This window comes from Grus americana, chromosome 1, assembly GCF_028858705.1.
Source record: "Grus americana isolate bGruAme1 chromosome 1, bGruAme1.mat, whole genome shotgun sequence".
Lineage (NCBI taxonomy): Eukaryota > Metazoa > Chordata > Aves > Gruiformes > Gruidae > Grus > Grus americana.
Window position 1 is genome coordinate 118,102,661 of NC_072852.1, and position 10,746 is coordinate 118,113,406.

A 10,746-nucleotide genomic window follows, 5' to 3' on the forward strand; every position below is an offset into this window, starting at 1 on the left:
AAAGATAATTAATCTAAAAGAGAATGTGTATATTGGGAGGGGAACTTTATTAACTTCATATCCATCAGAGCATGCACCGATGACTAATTGGCATGAGTGGAAAGGAAGTTCCTATACATGCAGATAATGCTATAAATAATCACTACACAGATTTGCTGAACTCCCTACAACTTAGTGCTGTTTGATACAGGATAGCACCGGAGGACCACTGCTGCTCTAACACAGCTTTGTAAAATGCCTGTTGTCCTACTCTCCTGAGAGAAAACTTGAGATCTGCATCCAGATTGTTGGTTTCTAAGCAATAGTTCTGCTTCTCTCTCTCTGAATTTTGTGCGGGTATGCAGAACAAATAAAGTATCCTGGGGTCTGACTGAGACACATCTAAGTATTTTCTGAAAAAAACTCTATCTGTACCTGCTGGAGGTCACAGATGAGGTTTTAGAGCTGCCTGGTGCAAATTGCTCTGTTGTATACTACAGATAGATTAGCTGAATTCTCCAGTAATCTTTTTATGTGCTTAATGAAAATAAAACTTGACTAGACAAGACATGGTAAAACTTGCTGGTAAAAAGTGCTAAGAAAGAAGAGATTTTGAATTCCTCCATACTAACGTTTACCCATTGCAGACATACTGCTTGCTGACCCCTAACATGTGATAAGAGCTCTCCTGACGTTCTCGTTTAATTAGCGCTACGCGGCGGAGCTCTTTGCAGTACATCAGTAAGCTTTCCTATCTGCCACAGGCATTACTTTACCTTTCGCGGTGGGTGCGCTGCATCGCCTTGCTCCCCGCTCACTGTTTCGTGGCGCTGAGCAGGCAGGTGTCCAGCGAGAGACCGTGCAGTGAGTGGTCCTCATGCGGTAACAGGCCCTGAAAATACCTAGATAAAGACAGGATTCAAAATTTCATCCGAGAGAAGCCTTCGAGAGTTGGATGCCCAAATCCCACTGACCTGAACTTCAACTCCCTGAGGCTCCTTTTAAAATTTCAGTCTAAATTTCAGCCAGCCAATACCTGCTAAACACCGTGGGGTTTCTTTCAACACGCAGGACTAAGTAATAACAGACTGCAGGGGTAAAAGAAATACGTGGCCATGGTGGTCTTCATTTTTCCAGACCCTGTGATGAGGGGTCCATGAAGTTTGCAGTTGTTCTGGCTGCAGGATCCTCGGTTTGTTCTCTGAGTGCCACGCACTGCATCAGGCCCATTATCATAAGAAGAATTCAAAATGCTTTTGTAGTTTCCCCTGGGTTTTGTCTCTGAAATTTTCCCAGTTGATCCACTTTAAATTAGACAGCAGTTTCTGTGCCACTGCTCTGGTTAAGGAAGTAGTATTTTTCTGTATATGCAATGAAATATTTTAAATACTTCTAGGGTGTCTCTGCGAGCCGTTGAGCTGTTTCTAGCACTTATTTTTAATTCTGCATGAAAGGGAATTCCCAGCTGAGTTACAGTTTTACCACCTAAATTAGACCTTCAAGCAGATTCCTCATCCGCAGGCGGAGGCTTCACCTCCCAGCAGCCTGACATGAACCAGTACGCTCAGAACCGGGCACTCGTTTTTCACCGAGCAGTGTTTACCTAATTAAGAGCTCCTCAGTAGTCCTCGGTTAGTTAATTGTGTCATTAGCAGCAGTTTTGACATGAGGAACATCTTCTGTCTGGAGGATCAGGCTGGCTCCTGCTCGCGAAACCCAGCGGAGCATCTCCCCGGGGAGCCGGCGGCCGCCTGCCGCAGTTTGTACAGCGCACGTCGGAGTAATTGGTCCCCCGAGGGGCTGCCTCTTCAGCTGCCAGTGGGGATTGTTTTGCCTTGTGAATAAAAAGCCGAGCTGCCACGGCTCCTCTGCCGCATGTTAAGTCGTGGCTCCCATGCACGGTGGCTCGTGTGAGGGATTAGATGGCGCGGGGGGGAGCGAGCGCTACAGCTGTCCTCTTCGTCCTTCGGCAGCTCGCGGCAGCGTGAAATTGCCAGGCCCGATCGAAGGAGCAGAGGAGCCGGTGTCCTGGCAGCTCTGCCGCCCTGCAGAATGGCAGGGCACTCGCAGGTGCCAAGGGGCTGACCTGCCGCGAGGTGACAAGGGGTGGTTCAGCTGGACCACAGCGCGAGTGGTCTGGGATCCCCACAGCGATGGCAGGGATGCCGCTGCTGCTGCTGCTGTTGCATGTCCCGACTCGGTGGGGAAGAGAGTTGCTCTGCCGTGGCGGTCAGAGTCTGTCTCTCCTGGGGATCTGGCTGGCACAAAGGATCCTGTCCTCGGAGGCACAACGCCACCCACTCTGCCATCACTTTCCACTTACACACACGCTTCATTCAGGCGGCCGTGCGTACAGGCAACCCTGTGCTTACAGCCACAATGTGCCTGGAAGGCTCTGAAGGAGGGAAAAAACAGTGCAAGCACACTTCATAGGACAAAGATCAAGAACAGCCTCACCCTAAAATTAACAGACAAAAAGTTTCAAAATCATATGCATAGAGTAAGAAAAAAAAAAAAAGAGAGCACAGAAGATTTTTGGAACCAAATGTTCTTATTTTGTCTACCTTCTTTCCCCTGCCAGGATCATTACGATTGCCAAAATAGAGATGTTCCATTCTGCCTGCATATTTTATCCCATTTAATACAGCAGAAAGTTTCAGTCTGGAGCAGCATCCCCTTCCCCTAGAGAGCAGGTCTAAACCACTGCCCCATCCCTGGTCTGCAGCGCTCTGCCTCCCTCTCTGAGCCACTAAAGCTTGAATCAGTACTTTTTGTGGTTTGAGATTTGGCACGAGAGAAAAGATAAGAGCATTACATTCTACCTCAGGGAGGCACGTAAGAGTTAAGGAAGATACAGATGTGAGTATTTTCAAATTAGGACTGGCATGAATACAAGGTCTTCAAAGCCTCACCGGGGTAGAAGCGCACGCTGAGCAATGCAGAGGAAGAGATCGTGCCTGGGGTCCAGGCAAGTGTAGCACCAGCCCTTGCTGAAAGCCTAACACCAGCAATGTCTAGTCATACAAAAGGTAGTTTCTGTGCATACAGTGGCGTGATTTATAGGCATATTAAACCACAATGTGTTTTAATGATTATTTGGGAACATGAGGGAAGGGAAAAATGAAGAAGGAAGGGGTTTGGCTTTTTAAAATCAATATATCTATTAGAAGATAAATGCATGTTTGAAAGGGAATGTTCATTTACCATCATTAATAGACCAATAGGTTGATAATCCCTCCATCATACAAATTGTGGTGTAACGATGTCTTCATGGCATTACACAGAAAATAATATTTCTGATGACTACTAAAGTCTAAAAAAAAAGTCAAAGCGCTACATTTACTTGTAACAAATATCCTGTATATTAATATAAAAATCACTCTCATCTCTTGATACATAAGCCAGAAGGCAGAAAAAAGTTAGCAAATATTTTCCAAAAATCAAGGGCTGCACACAAACAGGCTAACATAAGGATTAATAACCTTTTCCTTCAAAATGGTAAAAACAAGTGGAATAGTTGGCTTTCTGAGTGCAAAGCAATTCTAAGCAAAACAGGCATTTGACAAAGCAGGCAAAGCTGTCCAGTTTAAAGATGTACCACGATTTCTATGGCTGGAAAGCTGGGAAAACCTTCAGAGCAGTTCTAACATTAAGTAATTTACAACAAAAGAGAAATGAGTGGAAAGACCCATAAGGTTCAGTTAAGTGCAGGATTTAAAGGCATTTCATGAAAATCTTGCATAGTTTCCATGGAAGACAGTCTAGCAGGAACAATGCATTTTTTAATATAAATTGATGAGAAATTGTAGAGATTTAAGAAAGCAAACAGCTTTTACTGTGATAATGTTGGAGTCTATAGGAAAACAATTGGAAAGCCCTGCACAAATTTAAATATGAAATATTAAATTCACAAAACATTCACAACACAGATTGTTTTAATTTTTACTCTTAGGTTAATGTTAACTTCCTATTTTCCACAAATATAAACAGAGATCTGAAAATCTTGAAAACAAGAGAAGAAACAGAATGCTGAAACCAGACAAATTCGGCAGGGGACAAATTGGTGTTCAGTCTTTGAACATCAGTAAAAAACCCTGTAAGAATGCCTCTTGGAGTGACTGCACATCGTTAAATATTTGAGGGGCTACAGCAATGGCTCAACGATGTTTCCCAACTCAAACATAATGGATTGCTGCTTCTCCCAGTACGAGGCAAAAAAGTCCCCACAGGAAGGTAAACTTGAGTCCCCTGGGCAGGATATGTTGAAAATCCTTGTTCTGTTGAAACAGTGTGTTTGGTAATCTCAAAATCCCAAGGAAGAGTTTAATATAAATGCAGGAGCTGTGGGGAACGAGGTCGGCTGCCTGCATGCTCCGGCACCGAATGTGTAAGGAAGACTTCCCGTTGACTCAAAGGGGCTTTGCTTCGGGCAGGGACGTGCGGCGGAGGGGCCGATCCAGGCAATCGCTCTGCCACAGAGAGCCTCCTTGCACAATACTGGGGCCTGGGAAAAGGACGACCACTGACATTTCACTGCCCTTGTTTGCAAGTTTCTTGTTTGCAGGGGGGAAACCAGTGCTGGATATTTGCTTCTCAGGCAGCGGTGAGTAAAGTTCTTCATCTCTACCACGACTGACTCTGTGCCAGCATCGCCAGAGCCGGGCAGCTGAGCCCAGGGGTTGGATTATCTCAGCACAGGGAGGACAGGCTTGTTGAATAACTTCCTGGCTTCTTCCCTGCAAACTGGAGACAGGACTCAAATCCAGAGCTCCCCTTGCTTAATCATGCAATCTCCTCTCTGCTGGCCAGGCTTTAGGAGAAAGCCTCTCTATTAGAAAGACGCTATGTGCTTTTGGAGTGGAAGGAGAAGGGAGAGAGCAGTTGGAGCAGGGAGAAAGGGGAGAGAAATAGTAAAAATAAAAAAGAAACCGGGGACCAACAGTACCCACTTGGCCATGGAGAGCACATGCTCTAGCTCCTGGTCTGACTCGAGATGAATCAAGCTATCACTCCACAGCCCAAAGGAGGGGGTGCACCACATTCCCAGGAAGTCAGCCCTGTGCAACACCCTTGCATCTGACTGTCTCCTCTGGCTCTGGGAGGTCTTCTCCCAGGTAGAGCTGGCCCATTCCTCCCACAAGATGATGTTTCTCCAAACATCCTATCCCTCTAAGTCTAAGAGCTTCCAGCCAGCAGGATATTCCCCTTTGTTCCCCAGCTAGGAACCTGCTGTGCTGGAGCACGTTCACTCATAGCAAGGAGAGCTGCCTTGCACAGGCAGGCATCCTTGAGTGCGCCTCGTGCCTTGCCGGGGTCCTCTTCCTTGCTGTCAGTGGAGTGAAAAGGTCATACCACTGTGCACTGGAGATAAAAGCCGGTAGCATAAGGAAGAAAACTCTAGGCCCAAGGCACTCCATCGTACATCAAGGATGGCACCTCACTTCTGGCTGACCTGTTCCAGCACCTGGGGAAGGTGTTTCAGATGTTCCCCTCACTGCAGCACTTGTGAGGTTTTTACACAGCTGCACTGCAAATGTCTGGTTACTTACTGCCAGCGCAGAAGCTTTTGTACGTTACACCAAAGTCAAACCGTACTTACAGCAGTAATGGGTCACTTCAAAGACATAAGTTGATGTGTGACATCCAAAGTGTTCTCCAGCTCAGCCCAATTAGTTCTAGAGAAGGCTTCCTAAGATCCACACACACGTCTTTTCTTCCATCAGACATCCGTATGTAAGAGGGAAAAAGGCTCATCTCAGTTACAGTCTGTGCTTTAGACACCTCTTACATCTTCACCCAAGTGCTCCATTAGGCATTAAAGACATCTTAATGTCTTCTTGCCATTTTATCGTATTTTCTTATTTTTAGAACTATTTCACTATTTCTTTTCTGACATATGAAAAACTCCCACAAAAAACCTAAAGGAAGTTGACTAATTATTCCTGGGAAACGGTGAAAGTGATTACAGAGACCATAACGTTTTTCCTCTCATCTCTTTCATTTGTAATCACCTTACGTCATTACTAACAAAACCGGCAACGTATAAAAATTAGTCATGCCCTTTCTTTAATGAATGGGAATCACCACTAATAACCAATTCAAAAATCCCGAATAACGAGGCAGGCTCAACAAGAGATTTTTCTTGTTTGGCACCTGGTCCCCAGCCAGCATGAATCAGCGGAGCCAGCCTGATACAGCTGGAGCCCAAATGTCCCCAAGCAGTGGGAGCATCTGCACGGCACCCGCCGGCGTTCACAGGGTGCTGCTGTCGTGGCAGTGGAGCCATGCAGGGTTATAGCAGGGAAGACTCGTGCTTGGGCTCTGTAGACCTTCTGGGTGGTGGGAAAAGGCAGCTGGTGTCCCAAAATCTGCCATGGGGAGCAGGGCAGTTCGTGTGTTTTGTGTTTCTCTTCCGGAGGGGAGAGACTTCCTCTTTCCCCTCCGGCCAGGACTGCAGCATCACTTCAGGCAGCACCGAGCAGCAACTGTGAGGGAGCAGCAGTTGTACAACTGTGGCTGTCCTGGCCAGCCTGCGTGGGGAGGAGGAGAAGAAACCACCTTTTCAGGAACTGGGCAGACTCTGAAGTGATCGTATGAGTCACCTCACCTCCACTGAACTTCACTTACTGGCATGGGTGATCAGCTTCCTGCGTCTGGCGGATAATTTTACACTTTAAGCCGGAGCTCAAAACTTTCAAGACCAACTTGTGTTGACTTGAACATCTCAAGATCCCAGTGCCTCCGCTATTATTTCAAGCAGTCAGCAGCTGTTCCTGCTTGCACTTATCAATGGAAAAAAACCCAACCCTCCTCTTACAAATCCCAGTGCAAGCTGAGACCACGCAGCCACGGGTGCCAGCGAGCAGGCCTTTTGTGGTGGGTTGACCCTGGCTGGAGGCCAGGTACCCCCCAAAGCTGCTCTGTCACTGCCCTCCTCAGCTGGGCAGGGGAGAGAAAATATAACCAAAGGCTCCTAGGTCGAGATAAGGACAGGGAGAGATCACTCACCAATTACCGTCACAGGCAAAACAGACTCGACTTGGGGAAGTTAATTTAGTTTATTGCCAATCAAATCAGAGTAGGATAATGACAAATAAAACCAAATTGTAAAAACACCTTCCTCCCACCCCTCCCTTCTTCCCAGGCTCAATTTTACTCCTGATTTCTCTACCTCCTTCCCCCCAGCAGCTCAGGGGGATGGGAATGGGGGTTGTGGTCCATTCATCACACATTGTCTCTGCCTCTCCTTCCTCCTCAGGGGGAGGAGTCCTCACTCTCCAGCGTGGGGTCCCTCCCACGGGAGGCAGTCCTCCACCAGCTTCTCCAACGTGAGTCCTTCCCGTGGGCTGCAGTTCTTTGCAAACTGCTCCAGCGTGGGCCTCTTCCATGGGGTGCAGACCTTCAGGAGCAAACTGCTCCAGCGTGGGTCCCCCACAGGGTCACAAGTCCTGCCAGCAAACCTGCTCTGGCGTGGGCTCCTCTCTCCACGGGTCCACAGGTCCTGCCAGGAGCCTGCTCCAGCATGAGCTTCCCACAGGGTCACAGCCTCCTTTGGGTGCCTCCACCTGCTCCAGCATGAGCTTCCCACAGGGTCACAGCCTCCTTTGGGTGCCTCCACCTGCTCCAGCATGGGGTCCTCCACAGGCTGCAGGTGGTATCTCTGCTCCACCATCATCCCCCATGGGCTGCAGGGGGACAACCTGCCTCGCCATGGTCTTCTCCAGAGGGTACAGGGGAATCTCTGCTCTGGCACCTGGAGCACCTCCTCCCCCCTCCTTCTGCACTGACCTGGGTGTCTGCAAAGTTGTTCCTCTCACATCTTCTCACTCCTTTTTCTGGTTACAATAGCTCCTGGTGTTTATTTTTCCCTTCTTAAATATGTTATCACCGTCGCTGATGGGCTCGGCCTTGGCCAGCAGCGGATCTGTCTTGGAGCCGGCTGGCATTGGCTCTGTCAGACACAGGAGAAGCTTCTGGCAGCTTCTCACAAAAGCCACCACTGTAGCCCCCTGGTACCAAAACCTCGCCACACAAACCCAACACACGTTTCAGCGCAGACACATGCTAACCCAGCTGGCACCCCCCCAGCCCAGCCTGTCGAAGCTGCGAGTCTCTGCAGGACAGGCTGAGTTTCAGTTTCAAGGATGGGAATTTGCTGTGGTGCCACTGCCAGTGAGCCAGGAGGCAAAAGCAAAGCACCAGGGGCCAGCCCCAGGTTCCCTACAGAGCCTTACTAAAATGCGTGGTGAGCACCAGGCTGAAAACCCACCCTGGCTGCAGTTCTTAGTCATTCACCTTCTTTTTTCCTCCCTCTCTCTCTCTCAGAAACTCAGATGCACTGAAGTTGCCCACACATTATGGAAAAATGTTCAGTTTTTTTAAGCAAAGGAGGGTTAGGGGGAACAGGTGCAAGGTGGAGGAGGAGAAGATAAATATGTCACTCTGAGTCTGTTTTTCCCTTCTTTTTCTTTTTATTAAAATACTATAATTTAGCATTGAATGCTCAACATTGCAGCATTACTCTTGCTTCTTCATTATTTTGCAATTATTGCCTATGTTAGTAATGACCACAACATCCAAACAGACCCACGATGAGCTAAAAAGAAAAAAGAGAGAAAGTAAGAAAAACAGTGAGGGTACAGAGTTTTATCATTGCCAGACCACAACACTGATATACAGAAATAGAGCAAATCTTTATTTTTTAATATGTGGGAATGAAGCCAAGCCTTGCAGGAAAGCGAGGTCTCGGTCATGCATTGTGAACCGGACCAGTAACTGGGAGCACTTTGGAGGAGTGCTGCCAATGTGGGAAGTGGGAGGTGGGCATGGACGAGCATTCAGCCTGGCTCTGAAAGAGACCAAACAGGATAAGGGAGGCAGAACTTCCCCTCCTGCTGGACACCTGCCTATGGAGAAGGTGATTTTTTTCCTATGCTCTGGCACCAAGTCTGTTGCTGTGTACTATAGGAGGCAAATGGACAATTCCACCAACAGAATTAATCAACTTCCTTCTCAGTGAAGCACAGCCTAAAACCAGAAAGATTGATGCTATAGGTAAGGTGATGGTTTCTTCCTAACTAATGATAAGACATTTGGAAAATACGCATTGCCTTCACAATCTCCATCTGCACCAACCCAGGAATACTCCATTGCCACCCTGTAACAAGCACAATGCAATGGCTTTGACAGTAGCTGAAGAGCACGAGCAGAAGCACATGTAGAATGGCACTGAATGACGTAGAAAGCAACTAGTGCTTTCAAATACATAATGTCTGACTTTTCCTAGGATGAATCATAGAATCATATAATCATAGAATTGTTTTGGCTGGAAAAGATCTTTAAGATCATCACTTCCCACCATTAACCTAGCGCTGCCAAGTCCACCACTAAACCATGTCCCTAAACACCACATCTACGCATCTATTAAATACCTCCAGGGAAGGTGACTCCACCACTTCCCTGGGCAGCCTGTTCCAGTGCTTGATAACCCTTTCAAGTGAAGAAATTTTTCCTAATATCCAATCTGAACCTCCCCTGGCACAACTTGAGGCCATTTCCTCTTGTCCTATCACTTGTTACATGGGAGAAAAGACCAACACCCACCTAGCTACAACCTCCTTTCAGGTAGTTGTAGAGAGCAATAACATCTCCCCTCAGCCTCCTGTTCTCCAGGCTAAACAACCCCTGTTCCCTCAGCCGCTCCTCATAAGACTTGTGCTCTAGACCTTCACCAGCTTTGTTGCTCTTCTTTAGACGTGCTCCAGCAGCTCAATGTCTTTCTTCTAGTGAGAGGTCCAAAACTGAACACAGTATTCAAGGTGCAGCCTCACCAGTGCTGAGTACAGGGGCACAATCACAACCCTACTCCTGGCCACACTGTTGCTGATACAAGCCAGGATGCTTTTGGCCTTCTTGGCCACCTGGACACACTGCTGGCTCATGTTCAGCTGGCTGTTGACCAACAGCCCCAGGTCCTTTTCCACTAGGCAGCTTTCCAGTCACTCTTCCCAAGCCTGTAGCGTTGCCCGGGGTTGTTGTGACCCAAGTGCAGGACCCAGCACTTGGCCTTGTTAAACCTCATACAGTTGGCCTTGGCCCATGGATCCAGCCTGTTCAGATCCCTCTGCAGAGCCTTCCTACCCTCCAGTAGATCAACACTCCTGCCCACCTTGGTGTCATCTGTGAACTTACTGAGGGTGCACTTGATTCCCTCATCCAGATCATTGATAAAGGTATTGAACAGAATTGGCCCCGGTACTGAGCCCTGGGAAACGACGGAAGGAGCTGTGATGAGGGAGGTAAAGGTTAAATAACCTCACTGAAATAAATCTGGGTGAGAGAGTTGCCTAGTGGGAATATAAAGACCATTAGAAAAGAGTTGTTCATTCTCTTAATAAAATGCATATCAGAGAGTCATACTGGGTCAGGCTTTTCAACTACTTTCTCCTTTCAGGTCAATGGGGAATCCAGGTGAAGAACCAGGTGGTAAAACAAAGTAGTGAGTGCAGATAGTGCCTGAATGGGGAAGTAAATACAAGCAAATACAGCAGCACCCGGTTGCTGCACCAGTACTTGCCCCTGGAATTACCAATCAAATTGTCACTTAGCAACCCTGGGAAAGTTTCAGTCAACTACATCAACCTATTTCTCAGCTCGCCATTTCTTGCTGCAACTCTTACCACCAGCTCTTCCCACAAAGCCAGAGATGCCTTGCATTTATTTATCTTACTCCACTCACGGGAAAGGAGTGTCACTTCTCTGTCTAGC